Consider the following 21,432-nt stretch of genomic DNA (forward strand, 5'->3'; position numbering starts at 1 on the left):
CCTCCTTCACCTCAGCTTAGCTGGCATCATTGTTAACCATTTCATTGCTGTTCAGAGCAGGCAAGAAAGGAGGAGGAGGAGCGAGCCCTGAAGATCTGCACCATCTACAAAGAGGTGAGTTGGCTCAGTGTCGCAGGGAGCTGGGGCAGGTATGTCCTGCCAAGCACACGTGCTCCTCAGTGTGGGCAGGGGGAACAGGGTGACACAAGCCAGAGAAGCTTTCCGGGCAATCACGGGCTTGAAGCCTCAAACCTGCATATCTGCTGCTGAGGTCTGAGCTTCCCCTGCCCAGCGGGGAAAGGGGAGGGGTAAATCCACAGGCAGTCTCCAGACGGATTTGGGGAGACGGGTAGGGCCAGCCCTGATTTGCGGGGTCCTGGGCAAAGGGACCATCCATTTCAGACCAGGTTCCCCGCAACACCCATAACTACTGCCCCACCCCTACCTCCCACGGCTGCCTCCTGACTGCCTAACATCCACCCAGGCTGTAGGGACTGCCTGTGTTTGAGGCTCTGCACGCACACTAACCCCTGGATGCCCTGCCCCCCAGGGCAATGCCCCGCCTGAGCTAGGTGCCCAGGCTCTAGGGTGACCAGATGGCCTGATTTTATAGGGACAGTCCCGATATTCGGGCTTTTTCTTATATAGGCGCCTATTGCCCCCACCTCCTGTCCCAGTTTTTCACACTTTCTGTCTGGTCTCCCTACCAGGCTCCCCACCCACTGTGTAGGGCGAGGTAGGGACGATGCTCCCCAGGGGTCTCCAGGCTTGTGAGCACCTCGCTTCCATCTGCCCTTAGCGCGAAGAAGCCTTAGCTGGGCCTGCCGGGGTCAGCTCCCCAACTCCCCCAGCCACAGGCAACACAAGCCCTGCCCGCTAGGCCTCGCAGGCCCTGCCGTCTCTCTCCAGGTTAGCGATAGACACGGCCCACCCCCCAGCCCACCCTGGAGTATCCAGCCCCTGGCCCATTGGAGACTCACAATAGTCACAGATTCCGGGCTCCCGGAGAAGCCGTGCACCCCTGCTTGTCACTTTCACTCCAGCTCGCCCCTTTGCTTCACGCAGGGCACTTAGATACGTTTATAGTGGAAACAGGGAGACATTTATCGAACAAAGGGCAGAGGTTCAAATGGCAGCACATAGCTGTATTGGAAACAAATAGTTACATATCAAATAAAATCAACCCACATTCTAGAGCCTAGGCTTGCTTAACTGCCACTTTCCTGCCTTCCCGAGCAATGCTCACCCGAAGTGTTACAGCCGGGCCAGGCTGGGATCTCCCATTCACAAGACAGCCTTGCTATCGCTGGCCTCCTTGGCGAATGACCCAGGGATGGGTGCAGCCCCAGATATACCCCAATAATCCACTGTCTTTAGCCGGTTTCAGAGCAGCAGCCGTGTTAGTCTGTATCTGCAAAAAGAAAAGGAGGACTTGTGGCACCTTAGGGACTAACCAATTTATTTGAGCATAAGCTTTCGTGAGCTACAGCTCACTTCATCTTTAGCAGTGACAGGATTCCGTCCTGTTGTTTATTTCTTCCTGATAATTTCCTCTCTTGAAGATTTCACAATCTCTTCATCAGCATTTGGCTGAGTGTGCAACCAGGCATCCACTGGGAGACACGCAACACCCACTACACACACAGCCAGATGGGAATAAATGCCTGTTCCTGCCTGCTTAAAAAGAACCTGCCCAAGACACGTCACCCCCCCCCTCGCCCCATCACTGGCTGGAAGAACAGCATTTCCAGTATAGACACATAACTCCTGCAATATTAGCTGTACATGCGTTTCACAGTGACTGTGACGACTTCTGGCTCCCCGTGCACCCCTTCAGTGAAGTGCTATCCGACCCAGGGCCCTTTGCCCATCAGCACCCAGTGGGCCTGGGTCATGCGAGGCAACTAAGACTGGGATTCTCAGAAGCCAGCCAGCTGGGCAGGGGTGAATTGCTGGGGAGAAGGGTGAGGCTTAAACCCCAATCCTCAAAGGTATTTCCCGTTGATCTGGACCTTCAGTACTTCACTGATGGGCTGGAGGGTGGCACCTCCCTCTGCTTGGGATTCTCCATCCTTAACCCCCTCCTGCAACTCCTCTGGGCTCTCCCAGCTGAGCCCCAGCCTTTGTAAGAACTGGGAGAGAGATCGAGCCCTGCCCCAGACCACTCCCGGCATGTGGGAGACCTAGGGCATGGCTACACTTGCAGATGTAGAGCGCTGTGAGTTAAACCCGCCTTGGGAGAGCGCAGCAGGGAAGCGCTGCAGTGTGTCCACACGGACGGGAACAAGCGCGCTGGCGTGGCCACACTTGCAGCACTTGCAGCGGCATCGGGAGCGGTGCATTGTGGGCAGCTATCCCCCAGAGCACCTCTTCCCAGGCTGGCGCTGTGGCTTGTGGGAAGGGGGCAAGGGGTGCAGGGCATTTTGGGTCCTGTCCCAACGCCCCGTGATGCATCGGTTCGCATCCCAGCAATCCCTGGGCTTCTGTCCACATTTGGCGCCATCTGTCAACGCTTTTTGCACTGCGCGCGCTGTCTTCCCTTTCGGTCTGCGGGAACGGAGCCTGAACGGCGGAGGAGTCTGCTGACGAGTCTCGCCAGCACGTCACGTTTGGCGGTCGAGTTACTCCTTACGATCCAAAGTGACCGTGAGGAGTCCGACGATGATATCGACTCGAGTAACGCATACGACATGAGTTTGCTTGTGGCATTCAGGGACATGCTCACCACCGTGGAACGCCGCTTCTGGGCTCGGGAAACAAGCCCTGAGCGGTGGGATCACATCGTCAGGCACGTCTGGGGTGATGAGCAGTGGCTGCAGAACTTTCGGATGAGAAAAGCCACTTTCATGGGACTGTGTGATGAGCTCGGCCCCGCCCTGCGGCGCAAGGACACGAGATTGAGAGCTGCCCTGATGGTGGAGAAGCGGGTGGCTGTTGCAATCTGGAAGCTGGCAACTCCAGACAGCTACCGATCAGTCGCTAACCAGTTTGGAGTGGGGAAGTCAACCGTTGGAATCATATTGATGCAAGTTTGCAGGGCCATTAATCGCATCCTGCTCAGAAGAACCGTGACTCTGGGTAATGTGCATGATATTGTGGCTGGCTTTGCACAAATGGGTTTCCCTAACTGCAGAGGGGCGATAGATGGCACACACATTCCAATTCCGGCACCAGCCCACCTAGTCTCCGAGTACGTTAATCGGAAGGGGTATTTCTCTATGGTCTCCAGGCGCTTGTGGATCACCGTGGGCATTTCATTGACATTAACGCAGGCTGGCCCGGAAAGGTGCATGACGCACGCATCTTTCGGAACACTGGCCTGTTCAGGAAGCTGCAAGATAGGACTTTCTTCCCAGACCAGAAGATCACCGTAGGGGAAGTCGAAATGCCCATTGTGATCCTTGGAGACCCTGCTTATCCTTTAATGCCGTGGGTCATGAAACCCTACACAGGGAGCCTTGACAGCACCAAGGAGCGGTTCAACAACAGGCTGAGCCAGTGCAGAATGACTGTGGAGTGTGCTTTTGGCTGTTTAAAGGGCCACTGATGCTCCCTGTATGGGAAGCTGGACCTGGCCGATGACAGCATCCCTGCGGTTATATTCGTGTGCTGTACCCTCCATAACATTTGTGAAGGGAAGGGTGAACGATTCACTCAAGCATGGAACTTGGAGGTTCAACACCTGGAGGCTGAATGTGAACAGCCAGAGAGCAGGGCTGTTAGAGGGGCCCAGCGCGGGGCTGCAAGGATTAGGGATGCCTCGAGGGAGCAATTTGAGGCTGAAAGCCACCAGTAATGTCTGGTGCCCTGCACGGGAGTGAAGTGCAGTGGTTCCAATGTTAGTAGGAATCTGTGTTTGCTGCGCTGACTTGTGGTGCCTGTTTCTTTCCTGGGCTACGGTATCTTTTACCTTATGCAATAATAAAGAATGTTTTCAAAGCCAAAAAATCCATTTATTGAAAAGAAACACAACCGCTTGGGAAACAGAAAGGGCAAGGGGGTGGGGTGGGGAACGGTTCAATCACAGATTTGTGTATGTCCTGTTCTCATACTCAGCCTTCCTGCCTGGAGCGCCGTGCAACGAGTGCTGCACTTCGGGCTGGCTCTACCGCCTGGTGACGGGGGTTGAGTGCAGTGGGCAGTTTGCAGGGCTGGGTGGTGAAGCTACAGGTGTTGGAGGCAGCTGGTGGCGGTAAGAACCGAGATGTTGGGGAAAGTGGGTTGGAGGTGACATGGGGGCACAAGGGAAAGAGTTTTGGGACAAGGGCGGCGGGAGTGAGGGGAGTCGGTGCTCCGCCTGCATGGCTACGAGCGCCTGGATCGAGTCTGCTTGGTGCTCCATTATGCTTATCCGCCGATCCGTGCTTTGCTGCCGGAGCACCGCGCTTTTGTGCCGGCGTGCCGCATTCTGCTGGCGGATCCTCCTTTCACTGTCCCGCGACTCCGGGACTTTTCAATTTTCATGACTTGAATGCTGCATTACTTCAAGCAACATGTCTTCCTTGCTTCTACGTGGCCTCTTTCTGATTCTTTGGAGTCTTTCGGCTGGTGATAACACGGAGGGCTGAGATCTCAAGGTTGCGTCTGTAAAGGCAAAAGGCAACACTTGACAGAGGCAGCATTGTTCACACCAGACAGAGCAATGATTCCCCCGTACTTAAGGGCAAGCACAGTCTACACAATAGCATAATTTGCCCATCCCAAAGCGAGCGCACACAACCCACGGGAGCCCCCAAATGGTGAGTAAGCACAGGGGCAAGTGTGACGGACTGTTTCACGGCTGTACTGCCCTCTGGGTTTCTGTGCCTTGGGGAGAGCCCCTACACTGAACACGGTCCCCACATTTTCCACAGGAGTCTGTCCTGGAAGAGATCTCGCTGCTGAGGGTGACCTGGGAAGCAAGGGAGGGTCTTCTACTGCAATGCGGCTTCCGCCCGGGCCCATCTGCAGCTTGCCTGTGTGCAGCAATGGTCCCCCCGCTCCCCCCGGCACGGTGGCGTGGACAAGTTAGCCTGACTGGGACAGGAACACAGTGGCTCTCCCGAGAAATCTGCACAAGCACATTGCCCAAGTGCTGGCTGAGACCTTTGAGGAGATCACTGAGGCCGATTACCGCGATGTGAGAGAGCACGTCAACGCCCTATTCCGCATCTAGGCATGCATGCAGCCCGAACCCTCCTCGCCCCAAGAGCCCACACCGAATAACTTCCTTCCCAAAATAAAAGCCGCTTACCAGGAACCTCCTCTGGTGTTTGTCCTTCCCCAAGCACCGGCCGCCGCGACTGGCTACCCTCCTCCGGGCTTGAGAACAGCTCCTGGCTGCGTGCATCTAGGGATGCCGGGGTGTCTTCCTCTGCCTCAGCACCCTCGCTCCCGCTTTGCTGCTCCTCCTCCTCCTCCTGCCTTGTTGAACTGGGCTCTGAAGAGTCCAGGGTGGTCCCCGGAGTGGAAGTGGGGTCGGCCTCAAGTATCGCGTCCAGCTCTTTGTAGAAACGGCAGGTCGCGGGGCAGCACCGGAGCGGCTGTTTGCCTCGCGGGCTTTGCGGTAGGGATTCCGCAGCTCCTTCACTTTAACCCTGCACTGCAGAGTGTCCCGGTCATGGCCCCTTTCCAGCATGGCCCTTGACATCTGCTCAAAGTTATCGTAATTCCTACGGCTGGAGCGCAGCTGGGACTGGACAGCTTCCTCCCCCCAAACACTGATGAGGTCCAGCACCTCGCCGTGGCTCCATACTGGGGCTCGCCTGGCCCGTGGAGGCACGGTCACCTGGACAGATGCGCAGAGAGCACTCCACGCCTGGCTGAGCAAACAGGAAGGGGATTTTCAAAATTCCCAGAGAATTTAAAGGGCGGGTCTGACGGGTGGTCACCTGAGGCCAGGGCAGTAGAGTTCAAAGTGATGACCAGAGTGGCTAGCACAGGCATTGTGGGACACTTCTGGAGGCCGATCAGAGCGCACTATAGGACCAGGGCGTCCACACTGGCGCCGTGGCGCTCCAGCGGGGGAGCACAAAACGCTATTCCACTCACCGAGGTGGCGTACGAGCAGCGCTGTAGCTGTGGAGACAGAGCGCTCTACGTGCCTTGCCAGTGTGGACGGGGAGTGAGCTAGTGCGCCCGGGGCTCCTTTAATGCGCTGTAACTCGCAAGTGGAGCCAAGCCCCTAGTTTGCAGTCCGTGCTCTGCCTGATTGGGATCAGAGCCTTTAATCCAGGTCTCCTAGCCCCAGGGCATGCCTTGAGCTGCAGGCTGGTGGGTATTCATAGAATCATAGAAACTCAGGGGGTCATCTAGTCCAACCCCCTGCTCAAAGCAGGACCAATCCCCAAAAGGAATTCCTTCCCTGACTGGGAATCAAACCCAGGCCATGGTGGTGAGAGCGCCAAATCCTAACCACTAGACCACCAGGGAGGTGATATCCTGGGGCAGGGCTCCTGCTGAAGTCATTCCACTTTGTACAAATAATTAGTGAATCTTTGGAGCAGAGAGAGCGCAAATGAGGGGCTGTATCACCGGGGCTCAGGGCTGTGGCTGGAATGTGGGTTCCAGTCCCTGCTCCAAATCAGGCAAAGTGGGGTAGCACATGCCTGCTCCCAGCTGCCTTTTGTGGGGGCTGGATGCGCTCAGAGTCAGGCTCCACTGGCGAGATAGCCGGGGGACAGGACACCCAGTGTGAGAACCCTGCTCCCCTGGGGGCTCCAGGCAGCTCCTTCGCTGCGGGGTTGGCCAGCAGCTGAGCTTAAATGTTCGACGTAGGCAACTAAAGAGCGTTGCAGGTCTAGCCCCATGGGAGTTCGCTCTGAGCTGGGGAGGTGGCGGGTTGCGTGAAGCAGAGGGCTCCCAGAAGCGTGCAGGGGCCCTGTACAGCCGCAGGGGTCACCCACTCTGCTGTCGGGGCCTGGGGAGGCTGGTGGAGCCCGAGTGCGTTCCCCTCTGCTGCGGTCGGACCCTGCGCAGGAACCTGGGGCCTTGCGCCTGTTCCACGTCCAGCGGGAGTCTGCTGGGGACAAATATTTGCCGTATTTCCATGGCAACACGCTGGTGGGCCTGTTGCGGAGCACAGCCCCGTGGATTAACGTCCGCTACCTCGGGAACCCCCTTGTCAGCCCCTCCCCCACCCCGCCCCCGCACTGGCCGCCACAGAAGGATCGTCTGAAAAATAAACACCAGATAAGAGCAACAGTGGGAATTTTAGCAAGACAGCGGAGTCAGCTTTGAGGTTCAGGCCAAGGATTAGGCTGAGCGGCCATCGGGCGGTTTAGGCCAAAGGTCCGGTTGTTCTCAGCAGTGTTGTGCAAACCAACCCCGAGTCCTTGGGACATCCTTGCCCCTGCCCCACCGCACTCCCCCACCCCAGTGCAGAGACTCAGGTCTCCTCTCCTCTGAGCTGCTGCGGGGACTTCTCCAGGGTGAAGTGAGACAGGGCACCAGCCTCTAGAGCTCTAGCCGGGGGGGCTGAGTCCACTGGAGACAGATCCGCTACAGGCCCAGTGACAGCGGCTGCCAGCCTGCCCCACACTGGATGATGGAAGGGACCTGCAGATTCCTTTGGGGCTGGGAGGAAGTCAGTCACTCCTCATCCTTTACCAAGCTCCCTTGTCCTCGCACAAGCAACATCTGGGGTCAGGGAGGCAGGGAAGGGCATTCTCCCCTCTGTACAGAGCCGATGCCCAGTAGGGTACCAGTAGGGGGCACTGCAGTGACAGAGGGGCCATCTTTCAGATGAGAAATATGAAGCAAGGTGGTGCCCCCCTGCCATGCACGGGGGGGGAGGGGGGAGGGGTGTTCTGTTCCCAACTCTGTCATTGCCTGGTGAGTGACTTCCCCTCCTTCTAGCACAGGGAGGATGATCCCTATTACTCTCTATTAGGTGTATTAGGGTAGTGCCTTGGAGCCTCAGTCATGAACCGGGGCCCAATTGCGCTAGGTGCTGTACGAACATGGAACAGAACCCCAAAGAGCTTGTTCCCAAAGATGCAATGAAGCTTTGTTGATTCATGGCTCATGGGCCAGAGGCAGACACAGGGTTATTAGCTGCTGTTGTGTTACTCAGAACCCCAGTGGCTCTTTCCCTAATAACATGGGAGACCTGGCCAAATTCAAACAGACAGAATGACATCCTGAGCCCTGAATGCCCCCTACACTGCCATTTGGATAGGGTACTCTCCATTTCTTCATAGAGACAACACTGCTGGTAAGCAGCTGCAGCACCCCACCCCAGAGGAGGCTGCATTTCATTGGTGGGTGATGCAATCTGTATATATAGTGTGTATATCATATTTGCATACTCTGTTCTCCTTGTATGCTCCTGCAGTGCCCTGACACAATGTGAACTGTTTTAAACCAATCCTCATTAATAATGGTGTGGATTCCATTGGGATCCAGGGGAGCTGTAAATGTAAATTACGATGCAGACTGCAAGACTAATCCCATGGCTCAAGGAGGCTTGTGCGTCAAGGAGGCAGCCATGTAGGGTACCTTTATGTGACCACACAGCTCATGGCTGAATCCTGACTGATGCGTGCTGGGTTTGCCCTCCCCTCATCCCAGCCAGGGGTCTGGTCTGAGGCTCTTGCCATGGGGAGGGGGATGGTGAGTGGCAGCCTAGTCATAGAGTTTAAGGCCAGAAGGGAGCCCCAGCTCATCGGCTCCTCTGACGTTCTGTATGTCACAGGTCACCGGCAAACTCAGCAACAACACACACATCCCAACCCCCGAAATAAGACCAAAGTATCACAGTGCTCAGTGAACTAGTGTGTGCCACAGGCAGAGACCAGGAGGGACCAAGGGGCACCAGTGCCCAAGGCCCCCGCAATGGCAGGAAATTGATTAAGTGAGATACACCCAGATAATCCTGGCAAGTGACCCGCGCCCCATGCTGCCGAGGAGGTGGAAACCACCCCCCACCCCCACCGAAGGTTCCTGCCAAACTGACCTGGGAGAAATTCCTTCCGGCCCCCACCCCAACTCTACTCTGGAAAGCAGCGACTCTGAACGAGATTTGGGGGCTGTGGTGGATAATGAGCTGAACACAAGCTCCCAGTGCGACGCTGTGGCCAAAAGGGCTCATGTCATTCGTGGAGGCATAAACAGGGGAATCTCAAGGAGGAGCAGAGAGGTGATTTTACCTCTGGATTGGGCTCTGGTGCAGTCATGGCTGGAATCCTGTGTCCAGTTCTGGTGTCCGCAATTCCAGAAGGATGTTGATAAATTGGAGAGCATTCAGAGAAGAGCCATGAGAAAGATTAAAGGATTAGAAACCAGGTCTTAGTGACAGACTCAAACAGTTCAGTCTATTTAGCTTAACAAAGAGAAGGGTCAGGGTGACTTGAAGCTATACAAATTTAGACAGGAAACAAGGCATACATTTTTAACAGTGAAAGTAATTAACCATTGGGACAACTGACCAATTGTCGTGGGGATTCTCCATCACAGACAATTCATAAATCAAGCTAGGATGTTTTTCTAACAGACCTGCTCTAGGCATTACCTCGCCTGAGACAGGGTCTCATTTGCCTTTTTCACAGCAGCATCACATTGATGGCCATAGTCATCCTGTGATCGACCCACACTCAGGTCTCTCTCCTCTGTTGCTTCTGACTGATGAGTTCCCAGCTTATAACAAACATTTTTATTGTTAGACACTAAGACCTTGCACCTCGTACTGTTACATTTCATCCCATTTCTGTCATTCCAGTCTTCAAGGTCATCCCGATCTTCCGGTGTGATATTCTGATCATCTATGGTCACAGTTGCATGACATGCTGCACCCCCTGCTTCTGAATTCTCTCTCTATGGACCAGAAGGCAGCTCATGGACTGCCATATGGATCAGGGGGCTCTATATGGACCAGGTTAGGATGTGCATACCAGACCCTTCACCTAGCCCTGTGTTCTGCACCTGCCCTTACTTTTCCTTCGGCATCTGGAGTTGGCAATCCGAGCTGAGCTGGGGCAGGCGCTGTGGGTGGAATGGAAGGATTCCATGCCCCAGAGCACACCACAAAGCAGATGTGCAAAGCCCTACCCCAGGGGAAAACTCTCCCAGCAAAGCATCCACCCCAAGGCTGTGATCCAGCTGGGCTATTACTAATGTTGAGTTTATCCTTAGTCAATAAGCCCAGAGTGGGAGGCTCTCAAAGGGTTTGCTGGGTCTATCTCAGGCTGGATGAACCTCGCAGAGAGGAAGGGCAGGAGCAGAAAGGCCCCGCACGGGGAACGATGGCTGTGTTTCAGACAGCACCTCCCTGCCCGAGCCAGAAAAGCTGTTTCCAATTACCCAGGCTGCATGAGGAGCAACAGGAAATTCAGGATGGCGTGTGCCTGGCTGATGGGGACACTGGCCTCGGAATTCACTTCCGTGTGCTAACCAGACTCCCCTCCCAGCAAAACTGGCCGCCAGGCATGGGAGCAGGAGGGCAGGGCCAGGCCCACAGGGGAGGAGCAGAGGGTAGTAATGCAGGACTGGGCATAGGGTGCTTAAAGGGACGCCCTTTATTGTCCTTTGTTATTGTTTCAGTTAGTGAATTTGTGCTCTGTTGTTGCAACCTCTGCATGCAGCAGTTGGTGCCACGGGGAATGGGGCTTGGCTGTGGGGAACTCCCTTCTGGGGGCACTATGGGGAGTGGGGCAGGAGAGCTGGCTGTGGGGGGAGCTCCCAGCTACTCCAGTCCCAGCCTCTCTCGGCAGGGGGCATTGTAGGGATCCCATTCACCCTTAATTCCGCTCTCTTGTGCATATGCATTCTGATACTGATTTAATTACATGATTGCGTACTATTGATCCAGGGGACCCTGTCGCATTCTGTGCTCCGAGGGATGTATGTGCAGGTACTTGTCATTTTACAGCACTTCTATATTCCCACAAGGAGAGAGTTCTTGACAAGCCCACAGTCGTGGTGTGGAATATCATCCTGCAAGCCTGATGTAGAACAGCAGTTTGTGAAATGTTTACCCTAGAGTTAAATATTTGTTTGAAATAGTAAAGGCTGGAACAGCTGGCAAGGAACAGCTCACATGCGAAATCCGAGTGTGTTTGTGATCAACTTCCCCCCAAGCCAACCAAAGCCAGGGAAGTTGGACCTTGCAGATTTGGAAGGTGCACACAAAAGATACAAACAGATTTCACTTGGCAACAAAGAATGTCGAGCGAAGAAGGAAGCTGGCGTTCAAAGCAAATCAAAGGGAAACGGCTCATTAGGGTTGAGAAAAAGTTTTCAGTCCAGCCCCTTCCTTGGAGATTTCAGAGGTTAGGCAGGAGGGATGAAGTGAAGCAGGACTGGGGTGGGAGTGGGAGGAAGAACTGGAGTGCTGGCTTCAGCTTGTAGTCACAGATCCATTTGGAAAGAGACACAAAGAGCAACATCAAAAAATAACCCACGAGACAAGAGAATGGAAAATGCCTGGAATGCATTAAGGAACTCGGATCACAGAGGGGAAGGCAGGCCAAGCCGTTCGGATTGGAGATAGAAGAGGTGAACTGCAAGGGATGGAGGAAGCAGGCCAGGAGCTAGTGGCAGCTGGTGGCAATTACGGAAATAGGGACACACCTGGATTGCCCCTCCTACAGGCAAGAGGGAGGAAATCTCAGAGAGGGCCTCCCTCGTGGTCAACTGGGGAAGTGGAACAAGCCTCACCAACCCCACGGAGCCCAGGGATTCAGACTGCGGCTGGGGCTGCCTGCAATGCTGACTGGAAATAAGACTCATGTTTTCATCAGGGAGGGCAATTAACTACTGGACCAATTTCCCAAGGGTTATGGTGGATTCTCCATCTCTGGCCATTTTTAGGATTGGGTGAAGATCTGCTGTAGTTCCAGCAGAGCTTAATTCAGGGAAATCCTCTGACCTGTGCTGTACAGGAGGCCAGTCGATCACAGCGATTCCTTCTGGCCTTAGGATCTATGAGTCTAGGGAGGCACTGTGTCTCTGCAGCAGTTCAGCCTGCTCCTTGGCACCCTGGCACCAGAGCCATGCTCCCTGGGACTCCCCTGCCTGCACTTGCATCAAAGATCTCCTTTAAAGAGATCTCCACCATGGGGGGCAGGAGGGAGAGGCTCCTCTCTGCAGAGCCAGCAGGGGGCGATGCTTCCCACTTGCCCATCTCCTCTCAGAAGAACCCTCCACAGGGCCTGGTAGAAGTGGGGGATTGTGATGGGGAAGCAGCTGAGCCAAACAGGGAGATTGGGGTGTATGGGGATAGATAGATAGATTAGATAGATGATGGGAGGGGGTGTATGGGGATAGATAGATAGATAGATAGATAGATAGGAGGGGGTGTATGGGGTTAGATAGATAGATAGATAGATAGATAGATAGATAGATAGATAGATAGATAGATAGATGGGAGGGGGTGTATGGAGATAGATAGAGAGATAGATGGGAGGGGGTGTATGGGGATAGATATTACATTTCAACTCATAATTTGAAATCCAATGGGTTTCAAAGCCCCAAGTTTTCAGAACCTTTTTGAACATCTACTGAGGATGCCAAAAGGAGCCTTGGAAATTAAACCCAAATAAGGAAAGACATCTGCCTCCCCTTCCTTCGGGTCCCCCTAGGACTTTGCCTGCAGCACCCTCTGCTGCCCGTTTGGAGTCACAGCAACAGGTTGTAGCTCTAGCAGAAAGGTAAACAAACCCTAAGGCCAAAAGAAAAGTTTCCACAATAATAAAATAAGAATAATCGTAGTGGATGGATGAGGCGTTTCTAGAACAAATAACAGAAGTATTGAAAACAAAAGACCTGATGGTAATGGGGGACTGTAACGACCCAGCCATCTGTTAGAAAAGCGAATATGGTAAAACACAAAATCTCAAACAAGTTATTGGAATGTGTTTGGGACAACTTCTTGTTTCCGATGGTGGAGGCAGTAACCGGTGGGCAGCCATTTTAGATTTGGTTCTGACTTCTTCTTCTTTGTAAGGCTGATGTAGAGAAACAACTACAATTTTACATTCTGACTAAGAGGGAGGAATTAGTTGCAAATCTGAAGGTGGAAGGGAACTTGGGTGAAAGCGATAAGCCACCTATCTTCGATGGTTTAGACACAGTAAATCCTGCATCTTGACAGGCGGTTAGACTAGATGACCCTTGCGGTCCCTTCTTACCCTGTGATTCTATGATTCAGAGGAAAGGAAGGAGTGGGAGCAGAATAAGGACAATGGATTTCGAACAAGCAAAAACAGCGAGGAGTCCGGTGGCACCTTAAAGACTAACAGATTTATTTGGGCATAAGCTTTCAGGGGTAAAAACCCCACTTCTTCAGATGTTTTTTACCCACGAAAGCTTATGCCCCAATAAATCTGTTAGTCTTTAAGGTGCCACCGGACTCCTCGTCGTTTTTGTGGATAAGACTAACACAGCTACCCCCTGATACATTAACAAATTCAGAGACTTTAACAAATTCAGAGAAGTGGTAGGTAAGGTCCCATGGGAAGAAAATCTAAGGGAAAAAGGAGTTCAAAAAAGCTGGCAGTTTCTCAGAGACAGTATTAAAAGGCACAGCAGCAAACTGAAAGTCAAATGAAAACAGGAAGTCAAATCCTAGTGAGGTAAATAGAAAGGAGCATAAAGACTGCCAAATTAAATTTAAAAATGTAATAAGAAAAGCCAAAAAGGAGTTTGAAGAACAGCTAGCCGAAAACTCAAAAGGTAACAACAAAATGTTTTTTAAGGACATCAGAAGCAGGAAGCCTGCTAAACAACCAGTGGGGCCCCTGGACGATCGAGATACCAAAGGAGAACTTAAAGACGATAAAGTCATCGCAGAGAAACGAAATGAATTCTTTGCTTCAGTCTTCAAGGCTGAGGCTGTTAGGGAGATTCCCAAACCTGAGCTGTCTTTTGCAGGTGACAAATCTGAGGGATTGTCACAGATTGAAGTGTCACTAGAGGAGGTTTTGGAATTAATTGAGAAACTTAACAGTAACAAGTCACCAGGACCAGATGGCATTCACCAAGAGTTCTGAAAGAACTCAAATGTGAAATTGCAGAACTATTAACTATGGTTTGTAACCTGTCCTTTAAATCAGCTACTGTACCAAATGACTGGAAGATAGCTAATGTAACACCAATATTTAAGAAGGGCTCTAGAGAGGATCCTGGCAATTACAGACCGGTAAGTCTAGCATCAGTACGGGGCAAATTAGTTGAAACAATAGTAAAGAATAAAATTGTCAGACACATAGAAGAACATAAATTGTTGGGCAAAAGTCAAAAGTCATGGTTTCTGTAAAGGGAGATCATGTCTTACTAATCTATTAGAGTTCTTTGAGGGGGTCAACAAACATGTGGACAAGGGGGATCCAGTGGACATAATGTACTTAGATTTCCAGAAAGCCTTTGACAAGGTCCCTCACCGAAGGCTCTTATGTAAATTAAGTTGTCATGGGATAAGAGGGAATCATAGAATATCAGAGTTGGAAGGGACCGCAGGAGGTCATCTAGTCCAACCCCCTGCTCAAAGCAGGACCAATCCCCAATTAAATCATCCCAGCCAGGGCTTTGTCAAGCCTGACCTTAAAAACTTCTAAGGAAGGAGATTCCACCACCTCCCTAGGTAACGCATTCCAGTGTTTCACCACCCTCCTAGTGAAAAAGTTTTTCCTAATATCCAACCTAAACCTCCCCCACTGCAACTTGAGACCATTACTCCTTGTCCTGTCCTCTTCTACCACTGAGAATAGTCTAGAACCATCCTCTTGGGAACCACCTCTCAGGTAGTTGAAAGCAGCTATCAAATCCCCCCTCATTCTTCTCTTTTGCAGACTAAACAATCCCAGTTCCCTCAGCCTCTCCTCATAAGTCATGTGTTCCAGGCCCTAATCATTTTTGTTGCCCTTTGCTGGACTCTCTCCAATTTATCCACATCCTTCTTGTAGCGTGGGGCCCAAAACTGGACACAGGACTCCAGATGAGGCCTCACAAATGTCAAATAGAGGGGGACGATCACGTCCCTTGATCTGCTCGCTATGCCCCTACTTATACATTCCAAAATGCCATTGGCCTTCATGGCAACAAGGGCACACTGCTGACTCATATCCAGCTTCTCGTCCACTGTCACCCCTAGGTCCTTTTCCGCAGAACTGCTGCCTAGCCATTCGGTCCCTAGTCTGTAGCTGTGCACTGGGTTCTTCCGTCCTAAGTGCAGGACCCTGCACTTATCCTTATTGAACCTCATCAGATTTCTTTTGGCCCAATCCTCCAATTTGTCTAGGTCCCTCTGTATCCTATCCCTCCCCTCCAGCGTATCTACCACTCCTCCCAGTTTAGTATCATCCGCAAATTTGCTGAGAGTGCAATCCACACCATCCTCCAGATCATTTATGAAGATATTGAACAAAACCGGCCCCAGGACCGACCCCTGGGGCACTCCACTTGATACCGGCTGCCAACTAGACATGGAGCCATTGATCACTACCCGTTGAGCCCAACAATCTAGCCAACTTTCTACCCACCTTATAGTACATTCATCCAGCCCATACTACTTTAACTTGCTGACAAGAATACTGTGGGAGACCGTGTCAAAAGCTTTGCTAAAGTCAAGAAACAATACATCCACTGCTTTCCCTTCATCCACAGAACCAGTAATCTCATCATAGAAGGCGATTAGATTAGTCAGGCATGACCTACCCTTGGTGAATCCATGCTGACTGTTCCTGATCACTTTCCTCTCATGTAAGTGCTTCAGGATTGATTCTTTGAGGACCTGCTCCATGACTTTTCCAGGGACTGAGGTGAGGCTGACTGGCCTGTAGTTCCCAGGATCCTCCTTCTTCCCTTTTTTAAAGATTGGCACTACATTAGCCTTTTTCCAGTCATCTGGGACTTCCCCCGTTCGCCACGAGTTTTCAAAGATAATGGCCAATGGCTCTGCAATCACAGCCGCCAATTCCTTCAGCACTCTCGGATGCAACTTGTCCGGCCCCATGGACTTGTGCATGTCCAGCTTTTCTAAATAGTCCCTAACCACCTCTTTCTCCACAGAGGGCTGGCCATCTAGTCCCCATGTTGTGATGCCCAGCGCAGCAGTCTGGGAGCTGTCCTTGTTAGTGAAGACAGAGGCAAAAAAAGCATTGAGCACAAGATCCTTTCATGGATTGACAACTGGTTAAAAGACAGGGAACAAAGGGTAGGAATAAATGGTAAATTTTCAGAATGGAGAGGGGTAACTAGTGGTGTTCCCCAAAGGTCAGTCCTAGGACCAATCCTATTCAACTTATTCATAAATGATCTGGAGAAAGGGGTAAACAGCGAGGTGGCAAAGTCTGCAGATGATACTAAACTGCTCAAGATAGTTAAGACTAAAGCAGACTGTGAAGAACGTCAAAAAAGATCTCACAAAACTAAGTGATTGGGCAACAAAATGACAAATGAAATTTAATGTGGATAAATGTAAAGTAATGCACATTGGAAAAAATAACCTCAACTATACATACAATATGATGGGGGCTAATTTAGCTACGGCTAATCAGGAGAAAGATCTTGGAGTCACCATGGATAGTTCTCTGAAGACGTCCACGCACTGTGCAGCGGCAGTCAGAAAAGCAAACAGGATGTTAGGAATCATTACAAAAGGGATAGAGAATAAGATGGAGAATATCTTATTGCCCTTGTATAAATCCATGGTACGCCCACATCTTGAATACTGCATACAGATGTGGTCCCCTCATCTCAAAACAGATAGCCTGGCATTAGAAAAGGTTCAGAAAAGGGCAACTAAAATGATTAGGGGTTTGGAAAGGGTCCCATTGAGAAGAGATTAAAGAGTCTTGGACTTTTCAGCTTGGAAAAGAGGAGATTAAGGGGGGATATGATAGAGGTCTATAAAATCATGAGTGGTGTGGAGAAAGTGAATAAGGAAAAGTTATTTACTTGTTCCCATAATATAAGAACTAGGGGCCACCAAATAAAATTGATGGGCAGCAGGTTTAAAACAAACAAAAGGAAGTTCTTCTTCACTCAGCGCACAGTCAACCTGTGGAACTCCTTGCCTGAGGAGGTTGTGAAGGCTAGGACTATAACAGGGTTTAAAAGAGAACTGGATAAATTCATGGAGGTTAAGTCCATTCATGGCTATTAGCCAGGATGGGTAAGGAATGGTGTCCCTAGCCTCTGTTTGTCAGAGGGTGGAGATGGATGGCAGGAGGGAGATCATTGGATCATTACCTGTTCGGTTCACTCCCTCTGGGACACCTGGCATTGGCCACTGTCGGCAGACAGGATACTGGGCTGGATGGACCTTTTGTCTGACCCAGTATGGCCGGTCTTATGTTCTTATGTTAAACTACCCCAATATGAAGCAAAGAGAGGAAGAAAAGCAAGAGACCAATATGGCTCCCTCAGGACCTTGCTAATGAAATGAAAATCAAAAAGAAATCCTACAGAAAGCGGAAACACAGATAAGTTGCTAAGGGGGAGTAAAAAACAGCACCACAAGTATGTCGGGACAAAATCAGACAGGCTAAGGCTATGTCTACATTGGCACTGAATGACAAAACTTTCGTCTTTCAGAGGTGTTTAAAAAAAAAACCCTGGAAAGACTAAAGTTTTGCCACAGGTACCAGTGTGAACAGCGCACTGTCGGCAAGAGTGCTTTCCTGCTGACAACGCAAACGCCACTCGTGGGGGTGGAAGTTTTTTGTCGGCAGGAGAGCCGGCAAACAGCGGCTACACTGCGTGACTTTTAGCTGCACGACCGTAGCGACACAGACATGTTGCTAAAAGCTGTGTAGTGTAGACACAGCCTGAGGCTCAAAATGAGTTACACCTGGCAAGGGACGTAAAGGGTAGTAAGAAGAGGATCTATAAATACACTAGGGGCAAGAGTAAGAGAAAGGCATGTGTAGATCCACTGCTTAGCAGGGCAGGAGAGCTAATCACAGAGGACACCAAGAAGGTTGAGATGTTCAATGCCTATTTTGCTTCAGTCTTCTCTAAAAAGGTTAATTGTGACCAGATGCTTAACACAATTAATATTAATCAGGGCAAAAGACCACAAGCCAGACTAGGGGAAAAACAGATTAAAGAATAGTTAGTTAAGTCTGATGTATTCACGTCAGCAGGGCCTGATGAAATTCACCTGAGGGCACTTCAGGAACTAGCTGAAGCAGTATTGGAGCCATTAGCAACTATCTTTGAGCTGGGGAGCCACCTCTTTTCGTCAAGGATGCTCAAATAAATTTGTTAGTCTCTAACAAGGTGCCACAAGTCCTCCTTATCTTTAAAAGGAGGAACAAAAAGGACCTGGAGGGTTACAGACTAGTCAGCCTGACTTTGATACCTGGAAAGATCCTGGAACAAATCATCAATCAGTTTGTCAGCACTTAAAAGATAATAGGGTTATAAGGAATAGCCAGCATGGATTTGTCAGGAACAAATCATGCCAAACCAACCTGCCTTCTCTGACAGGGTTACTGGCTTAGTGGAGAGGGGAAGCAGTAGATGTGATACATCTTGATTTTATTAAAGTTTTGACACAATCCCAACAAGGTCAGCTCCCAGACTGCTGCGCTGGGCATCACAGAATGGGGAAGAGATGGCCAGCCCTCTGTGGAGATAGAGGTGGTTAGGGACTATTTAGAAAAGCTGGACGTGCACAAGTCCATGGGGCCGGACGAGTTGCATCCGAGAGTGCTGAAGGAATTGGCGGCTGTGATTGCAGAGCCCTTGGCCATTATCTTTGAAAACTCGTGGCGAATGGGGGAAGTCCCAGATGACTGGAAAAAGGCTAATGTAGTGCCAATCTTTAAAAAAGGGAAGAAGGAGGATCCTGGGAACTACAGGCCAGTCAGCCTCACCTCAGTCCCTGGAAAAATCATGGAGCAGGTCCTCAAAGAATCAATCCTGAAGCACTTACATGAGAGGAAAGTGATCAGGAACAGTCAGCATGGGTTCACCAAGGGAAGGTCATGCCTGACTAATCTAATCGCCTTTTATGATGAGATTACTGGTTCTGTGGATGAAGGGAAAGCAGTGGATGTATTGTTTCTTGACTTTAGCAAAGCTTTTGACACGGTCTCCCACAGTATTCTTGTCAGCAAGTTAAGGAAGTATGGGCTGGATGAATGCACTATAAGGTGGGTAGAAAGCTGGCTAGATTGTCGGGCTCAACGGGTAGTGATCAATGGCTCCATGTCTAGTTGGCAGCCGGTGTCAAGTGGTGTGCCCCAGGGGTCGGTCCTGGGGCCGGTTTTGTTCAATATCTTCATAAATGATCTGGAGGATGGTGTGGATTGCACTCTCAGCAAATTTGCGGATGATACTAAACTGGGAGGAGTGGTAGATACGCTGGAGGGGAGGGATAGGATACAGAAGGACCTAGACAAATTGGAGGATTGGGCCAAAAGAAATCTGATGAGGTTCAATAAGGATAAGTGCAGGGTCCTGCACTTAGGATGGAAGAATCCAATGCACCGCTACAGACTAGGGACCGAATGGCTAGGCAGCAGTTCTGCAGAAAAGGACCTAGGGGTGACAGTGGACGAGAAGCTGGATATGAGTCAACAGTGTGCCCTTGTTGCCAAGAAGGCCAATGGCATTTTGGGATGTATAAGTAGGGGCATAGCGAGCAGATCGAGGGACGTGATCGTTCCCCTCTATTCGACACTGGTGAGGCCTCATCTGGAGTCCTGTGTCCAGTTTTGGGCCCCACACTACAAGAAGGATGTGGATAAATTGGAGAGAGTCCAGCGAAGGGCAACAAAAATGATTAGGGGTCTAGAGCACATGACTTATGACGAGAGGCTGAGGGAGCTGGGATTGTTTAGTCTGCAGAAGAGAAGAATGAGGGGGGATTTGATAGCTGCTTTCAACTACCTGAAAGGGGGTTCCAAAGAGGATGGCTCTAGACTGTTCTCAATGGTAGCAGATGACAGAACGAGGAGTAATGGTCTCAAGTTGCAATGGGGGAGGTTTAGATTGGATATTAGGAAAAACTTTTTCACTAAGAGGGTGGTGAAACACTGGAATGCGTTACCTAGGGAGGTGGTAGAATCTCCTTCCTTAGAGGTTTTTAAGGTCAGGCTTGACAAAGCCCTGGCTGGGATGATTTAACTGGGAATTGGTCCTGCTTCGAGCAGGGGGTTGGACTAGATGACCTTCTGGGGTCCCTTCCAACCCTGATATTCTATGATTCTATGATTCTATGACATTCTCATGTGAAAACTAGGGAAAGGTGGTCTAGATGAAATTACTGTCAGGGCTTTGTCACAGTTCAGAGAACCACACCTATGTTTCCCCGCTGTGGCTCAGCAAGGGCACCCGCTCTCAAGCTTCTGTCTCCTACACCATCGCCTTTCTTGGGGGTGGAGACCTACATCTCTCTTCCTCCTGAGCGGGGTATCCCCAGGCTGAACAAGTCCCTGCTTCCACTGTCTAGTTACCAGCAAAAGACCGTCTGCCTTAGAGGGCCTGCTTGCTTTCTCTGCCGATCGTAAGAATAGAATAATTGCCAGCTGCTACACGTTACTGCACAGCACACTGATTCTGAAGGTAAACGTATTACGGAGAAAACATATTAAGAACAATAAAAGAATGACCCACATGCTAATAAGTTCACCAGAGATCCCCGCAAATGTCTCCAACCTTCACTCTGGCAGGTGAATCCTTCCATACCCCTGCTCCCCCCAGAGCATTCTCTTGTGTGGTGATGAGTTCACAACAGCCTCAGCTCAGAACTAGCATCCAGTTTTATGGGGCCTCAGCAGGCCAAATGCTTCCAACCCTTCCCTAAGGATCGGGGCCCTCCGTGGACCGGGGTCCTGTCCGTTTGCTGGATCAGGAAGAAGGCCCTGAGTCAGCTTCAACTCAGGCTATTTATCCAAAAGTCCTTTCTTTGTTTGTGAGTCCCTGGGGAATCCAGGCTCGGTCTTTGACCTGTCTGCTTATAACAGGGGAACAGCAGACAAACTGTCCCCACTCAGGGCGAAGCCTCAAAGGCTGAATCTCTAGGTGGGGTGCACAACCCTGTCCCTCAGGACATCCGAGGAATTCCACTTTGCACATATAGTCCCCAAAGGGCAGCCCTGTCTGCTGTAGTGTTCAGCATAGTCTTTCAAAGCTCCCACTGTAAGGATACAAACAGTCTATGATTCTACCAGGTAAACACTGGCTTGTAAACAAATACAACCCCCTGCTGGGTTTGAGCCCCAGTGACATCCAGGGCTGACAGTGAAAGTGACAATAAACGTGAAACTGACATGACTGATACTCTTTGTCTAAGATGAGCGGATAGCTCAGTGGTTTGAGCAGTGGCCTGCTAAACCCAGGGTTCTGAGTTCAATCCTTGAGGGGGCCATTTAGGGATTGGGGCAAAATTTGGGGATTGGTCCTGCTTTGAGCAGGGGGTTGGACTAGATACCTCCTGAAGTCCCTTCCAGCCCTGATATTCTATGAGTCTATGATAGAAACACAACCAGTTAAAAATGGGTCTAG

General features: G+C 50.9%; 1 non-coding gene across 1 annotated transcript; it reads right to left on the reverse strand.

The window, feature by feature from the left end:
- Positions 1–6,339: 6,339 nt before the first annotated feature.
- TRNAE-CUC (transfer RNA glutamic acid (anticodon CUC)) lies at positions 6,340–6,411 on the reverse strand. Its single transcript has one exon. It is a non-coding gene; the product is annotated as a tRNA-Glu (tRNA).
- Positions 6,412–21,432: the final 15,021 nt, after the last annotated feature.

Source organism: Natator depressus, chromosome 27 (assembly GCF_965152275.1).
Source record: "Natator depressus isolate rNatDep1 chromosome 27, rNatDep2.hap1, whole genome shotgun sequence".
NCBI classification, from domain to species: Eukaryota; Metazoa; Chordata; order Testudines; family Cheloniidae; genus Natator; species Natator depressus.